At 32.1% G+C, this 7,220-nt stretch overlaps 1 long non-coding RNA gene across 1 annotated transcript; it reads right to left on the reverse strand.

Annotated features, from left to right (window-relative positions):
• Nucleotides 1–2,766: 2,766 nt before the first annotated feature.
• LOC133320100 (uncharacterized) lies at nt 2,767–5,735 on the reverse strand. The gene is made up of 3 exons (XR_009753555.1): nt 5,542–5,735; nt 2,915–2,994; nt 2,767–2,848 (listed from the first exon to the last, which is right to left on the reverse strand). It is a non-coding gene; the product is annotated as an uncharacterized LOC133320100 (long non-coding RNA).
• Between the last annotated feature and the right edge of the window lie 1,485 nt (nt 5,736–7,220).

Genomic DNA, 7,220 nt, shown 5'->3' on the forward strand with positions numbered 1-7,220 from the left:
TAATAAATGAAAGTATCCTTAAGGACAGACAGATATAGTTTCAGCGAGTCTCACATGCGATATTTTTTTGCTTAGTACATTTTAGCGGAAATACAAGATGGCGCATAAAAATTAAAACTTATAATATGACACGTACACCATGGAATTTCCATTTGCATAATTATAAATAACTATAAAACAAACTAGAGTCAAATAATTATGAAGAGCCACCAACGATTTTAAAGAACGTATAGCAGTGAGCGTTTTCTATGTCAGATACAAAAGTAAAAGTGACGTGTATAAAATCCACGAGATAAAATGTTATTAAAGCTGTCTAGGATTTAATTATACTATCAAGAAGATAGGGATCTTCATCTGAACATAAGTTCAGCGTGAGAGTGGATAGACTTCTATTCAATATTGGGACATATTATACAAATATAAACGTTGGTCGTAGTTGCCGAGTAGATCGAGAGATAACTATTAATTAGGTCGCAAACAAAACAATTGATCAATAATATATATTTCATAACAAATTCGTATGCATCATATAATTTTATAAATAAATTTTTACATTTATATTACCTTAATTACTGGTTAATTACTCGCTGTTTTCATTCTTAACCTAAATAGAGATAACTGAGCTATGATGTATGGTGTTGTAAGTGCTTAGTGCACGGCTCGTCGCGAAATGCAGTTACGTATAAGCACCAGCTAATAGCTTCCGCGTCAGAGCAGGAAGCGCACACTTTCCCTTTTGCCCGTGCGCAGCAGCCGACTGCACTATGCATCACTATAACCCGACCAGATAGAAACGACCCCGTCCAATACTAAACAACACGCAGTTCAAGCCGTCCCGCACATATCCGCGTTATATTGCAGTTAAACAAATGAGGTTAAGTATTCGCTGTTCATTGATGCGTGGTAACTGAGTTTAAATAAGGATAACTTTCGAAGGTTCAAAGTATAGGAAGGAATACCTATCAAGGCAGCTTTGATTACCGCGGCTCCAGACGTGAAAGAAAGGTATCAAATGTTGGCTACATTCATATTCGCTAGTACAAGGGCTGTCAATCAGTGACTTGAAACCGTTAAATTTTTTGGTTTTTGATTTGCATAAAACGAACGAATCCAACCCTTTCGCGTGTGATATATAAATTATGATAATGAATAACCGGTTACTTTGATATTGTGCTGTAAAAGTAATAAAAGAATGGGAACAGAGCGCTGAATGGCAGCCAGTTTTGGGGTTTTCTCTGAAATTTCAAGTGATTTTAAAAGCACAATACAGACGCGGAGGCGCCTTCAGTTGACCTATATACCATTCACGGACATTGAGTTGATGGAACCGGGCCGGGGGTTTCGCTACAATCAAATCATTAGCGCCTTTGCACCTTTCGACCTTTATGTACTCTGCTATTTATTAAAATTTAAGTTTCCCAATTTGTGACCCTGCATTAATAAGGTACGCATGATATTAGAATATTTTTTATAATCATGATTTATAATTTTTATGTTAAAGCACATATATTAAACCGTCTTATTGATGTTGAATTTTGAATTTACATCACTAAAAAAAAAAGTATATAGTTTTAAACTCGTCAGTAATATAATTTTTTTTAATTTGTAATACTTTATATAGGGTTATTTGTTTCATAAAAATGTCGTAGCGGAAAATTAATGAAAATGTAGAACGTGAAAGCTGTAAATTAGAGTAACTTACGATAATGTTACAATGAATAGAGTATTGAGGACGCGAGACCTTACACATTAACGTACAAGGAAATCGTTAACCTAGTAATTCTCTCATTTCATTGTTAGTTTAAGTTTATATTCTTTTTTAATAGGTAAATAACAATAAGTAGGAAATAACTTCCAATTTCTAAAATAACCGTACTACAAGACGTTATGGTCTATTTACTGTAGGCTAGTATTTGACAATTTTCTTTTTCCTCGTGAGAAAGAAACAAGTCGTCACAACAAGCAAATTTTTAACCCTAACATTACAATCTTAGTTGTTCCAAAATGTTTTACACATGCACATTAGATGTTCGTACAATGTTAAGTCAAACGAAAAATTATTATCTACAATTTGTTTAGCGTTTGCAACTCGCGGGAAACATTGCTAATCTAACTGACCTATATAATGTAGGTGAAAGACCTCGTAAACTACAGCCGCCAGTGCATTATTCCCGCTACAATACATTTGACGCGGGACTACAGCCTCTGGCGCCTTTCGAAAAAGACTTAAAATCGCTTGTACTAAACCACCAACTAAATACTTTTCACTTCATTTCGTTAAACTCATTTATAGCAGCAATAATATGTCAAATGAAACCACTCCATTGCATCAATGTGTATACAATTTCACTCTTACATAACGCACAGATAATATTCATAATGGAAAGGTTCACAATAGACGCTAGTTTACTAAATATAGCTGATCATATCAGAATTCATACCATTTACAATTTTATGATGGATTTATTTAAAAACGTTATATTTTTTGTACTAAGAAAATGTATAAATTTGTTTGACATTGTCTTCTCCAAGATTTCAGAGTAGAGTGGTGAAAATTTTAAATTTTTCTAAATATTTAATGAAATTTTAATTTCTTGTGAAACATTATACAAAAACCAATAAAATCCATTGAAGGTATTGTTAAAGGAAACACTAGAAATTTGATAAAATCCGAAATATTTACTGATAAATAATAATGTTATACAAAAAAATAAATCTTAGCATATAAATATTCCGTAAAGCAAAATGTTCCACGTTAAAAAAAGTTTCTATTTCTATAATAATGAGACCATTCTTGGGGTATTGCCCGCTTTCACAATGAGGAGGCGGGTGTCATTACACTTGTTACCTAAAAATTTTGCGACGTATGTATAATTTTAGATGATAGAATATATTTATAAAAAAAATTACTCACATTTTTATTTGTGAACGCCTTCCTTTCAGCCTTTTTCCTTCATGTCTGCAGCGATGTGGCGATTTATGGAGGTCTTGCAACTGTTAAATGACAATTAAATCATATACATGAAAATGTATGTGAAATTTAATTAAAAATAATTCTATGAAATGTAAAAGTTAAAAACAAACTCAACAGATTACAATACAAAGTCTGCCTAAAAAAACCGAGGCCACTTTTATGAGTCTACGATTTTTTTGTAGTCTAAATAAAATAACAACCATTTTATTAAAAAACATGTGAAGATGACATGTATGAAACGAGAGACATTACTGATTTTCAGTTAATTAACCTTAAAAAAAAGTGTTTATTTTTAAAAACAAAAGCCGTACTAAAATTGACCTTGGCCTTATTTAAGTAGCATGAATTTTTTTTAATTAAACTTTTTTTTTATATCGGCACGGTTTAAGTATGAATTTTTATTATGTGCCTGACAATATGTACATTGTAAAAATAAGGTTTTACTTTCCGAGAAGAATTTTTTTTGTTTTATTAAGAACTAAAATAAATAATATGGTTTAAGCTTCATAATAATTATTAAATTACGTACAAGAAGCGAAAGTTGTGAGGATTAACAGTTTCCAGAAACATGTATTAAAAAAACTTATTAAATAAGTTGATGTATAATTTAAATATAAGCTGATTTTATTTAAAAAAAAAAACGAATATACGTTAAAAATTATTGATGCAAAATACGTGCTTAATCATATTTTATCAAAAACCGTCGCTACAGCGCAGTTAAATTTATTTTGAGGATAATTTTGAAAAAGCACCCGGACTAATTTACCTTAACCGTTGTTTTTGGGTTTGAACGAATAGAATAATGTAATGATATTTAAAATGTTACCACTAGCGAGGAAGTGATAGAATGTTTTCCAACGAAATGTTATGTAACTATTATGCAGACTTGCGGAAACTATTGAGTATTGACCTAACCTGACGAGCGAACTGCTAGCGTTGTTGTAACCACAAAAATTATACTCCGACATTATAACCACATTTATGATCTTAACACATAATTTTTTTTTAAATTAATTTCAAATATTTTTAAACGCTCTTCCTAAGCATATGTACAGTAAACAGAATACCTTACATATTAATCGAACATTGCACCGCTGTAAGGAACGATTGACTCGCCTTATTTATTTTGTGTTGATTACGTTTGTGATTTTTATTTTGTTTCCCTACATTCTCACTCTACAACCTTTGTATTGAAATAAACGTGTGGTAATTATGGCTAAGAGTGGGAATATTATGAAAAGAAAACTATAAAATCCCAAACTAATACATATATCGACTGTTTGTGTTTACATCATGTATTATTGATAAATTATCGAGGGGTGCAAAAATTATTAAACGAAAAATCCTAACATTCTGGCACTAGTGCATTTCAAGGTTACTGAACGACCCACAATGTCATAGTGAAAATTATATTAAAAAAAATTTATCACAAGATTTATTGTTAAGTTTAAGTACTTATACATATTTTTTTGCCAATGTAAAAGAAAATAATAGAGATATTTAACCTTGAAAATTTACGGACGACCAGCGATCCTCAGCCTCATCACAAAACAAAACGGATCTTCAAAAACAACAATCCTAGATAAGTCACTCACTGTCAAAAAATAGACGTTCACAATCCACTTAAAATCACATGAGAACTGTCAGCCTATTCGTTAGTACGTTTAACATCCAACACCTCAATTTCAGGATACCATATAAACATAGGAGTCGAAACAGTACACGAGTGAACAGCAGCGGCACAGCAACGAGCGTACAGCGCGCCGGCAGAGCGGTGACTGACCGGCACAGTGCCGCACCACCCCGCCAGGATCGCTCCTTCGGGACCCTTCCGCCGGGAATCGGACCCTCAGGAACCGCTCTCCTCACGCGAGCAAACGACACGTGCTGCCCTCATGACTCACACTTCAACAGGTTCTAGTCCCACCTTAGCTGGGATGCAGCTCCTCAAATTAACAAACGTGTCTTTGAACTTTTCGCTGATGCTCGTACAGAGCGAAACCGATTATGTCAATATTCACACACGTATGTACAAACGATATTTTTCAAGTGAATATTTATGAGGGGTGCCGCTGTAATTGTAATTTAATACATACAGCTGAAGATAAGTTTTGGATAATGTTACTTTGTTGGATTTTGTCTAGATAGTTAGCCGTTTAATGGATTATAGCGATGTAGATAATGAATTGATGTCTGATTCTGTACGTAATGGGCGGTGGTAGCCCGCGACGGTGAAAGTGGTCGCTGTCTAGGCGAACACCACGCGAGGTAGATGAACGGCTTGATAGCTGATACGTTTTCTTTACAAAACAGTTAAAGCTTCTGGCACAAAATCATCATAGAAAAATGGACGATTACAGCAGTATAACATGCAGCTAAAGCGATATGTGATATGTTAGAATTACTTGTGTACTCGTATTGGTAAATTATACCTGATATTATAAACCTTTAATAGGTTTAAGAAACTAAAAAACACATATTCCAAACTCTTTTAGTACAAAATGTATCTAATTTTAATATATATTTTACAGTTGTTAAAAATAAAAGTAACTACGGATTTAGCTTACCTACAACGAAAATAGAACATTCATTTGATAAATAATACAATACAAACATCTATAAAATTTAACTGCTTCATACAAAAAATCCCAAAAAAAAGCTATTGACTTTTATTCGAGTGTAGGTGCTTGCTGTTTGATTGATATTGATTTAATAACTGAAACATGACATGTGAGTACATGTTAGCTCTAGATCGTCACAGGCTTTGACGAATTATTTTTAAACAAAAAGGTTGTATATTTTTTAATAAAATGACACTTATTTTTTTTTTTAATTCCGTTCATATCTCCGTTTTTGGAAATATATTTCATATTAATAGTAGGTGTTTGTTCTTAACTTATTTCTGCTGGTATCCTTGTTGAGCCGGGATAAGTTTCAAATTGAAACCTTTGGACATAGATATTGTTCAAGACGCGATCCAGCCTTAAGCGTCATTAGTAATTCCATCGTACACGTGTAAAGAATAAAACTACGTGATAATAAATGAATTTAAAAATAACTATTATTTGTGTAATATTAATTATATAACTATATTTTAGTAGGGGATTACGAGAAGTCAAGATTTTTACTATTTAAAAATATTTTTAACACTAAAGAGCATTAAATGATTTACCCTTTAAATGTTAGAAGTGATTATAAGGGCTTACTTATCGACAACCAAGCTGTAATTAAAAAAAATAATATTTTTTCCACTTAAAGCAGATTATAAATTACAAACAATTTTTAATAAAAAATTTATAGAGTAAATTATGTTTTACTACTTCAAAAGTCTCGAAGTAAACCTTATCAAATTAATTTGAAATCATTAATTTTTACGGAATCTTGTAAGTGAATTTTTTTGAGCCACTAAAAAATAATAAAAAATTTTTTGAATTATCCGTTATGTATGTGCGTTTTCTGTAACACTTATTCCTTTTAACAAACAATAGTAGAAAAAAAAATTGCTAAAGTTAAAAATTTTGTATGTACAGATACCCAAGCTAGCAGTATTAGTGACAAAAAGAGAATTAAATTAAAACGTTGGTCTTTCCCTCACAGACAAATTGAAGGGCAGACTGTATAAAAAGGTTTGTTTATAAAAATAAGATGATGAAATAATAATGATTACATTGAGCTGAACCTTCGTAGCGTATTATATTCCGTTTGTTACAGACAACTTAAAAACCAGTCAATACAAGGATATTAATAGCTGTTTATCAAGACTGTACTTCCACATTCCATTACACAGTGCAAGGAAGATTGACTGATTGCTCATAATACTTGTGTGTATGTGTGTGTGTTTATGTGTTTGCCTGTGTGCGTGAGGTCGATGTTTGTACGCAGGAGCGATTACGCAAACCGCGGAGCTTCCCGAGGAGCGAGGTCGTTGGCAATGGACTCAGTTCAATGTCACCAAATATATCACCGAGCGGTCTACTCCGACTGGATATCCATGATACTTCAAACAACTTAACACATTTATGATTTTATGTTTTCGATTGAAATTTAAGTGTCTATAGATAATTGATACTTAAACCTATTTTTATAGTTAAAATTCACAGTCTTGTCTACTATGGAAGGTCGTTAAATGGCAGTAGTCTAAAGATAAAATATAAGTTAAATAAAAATATAGAAGAAATGGAATTAATTAGAAAAAAAAATGGTAACAGAAGTAGTAACCGGCGAGTCATATAGTATTATATAAAAA

The sequence above is a fragment of the Danaus plexippus genome (assembly GCF_018135715.1).
Source record: "Danaus plexippus chromosome 3 unlocalized genomic scaffold, MEX_DaPlex mxdp_34, whole genome shotgun sequence".
In the NCBI taxonomy this organism is placed as follows: Eukaryota; Metazoa; Arthropoda; class Insecta; order Lepidoptera; family Nymphalidae; genus Danaus; species Danaus plexippus.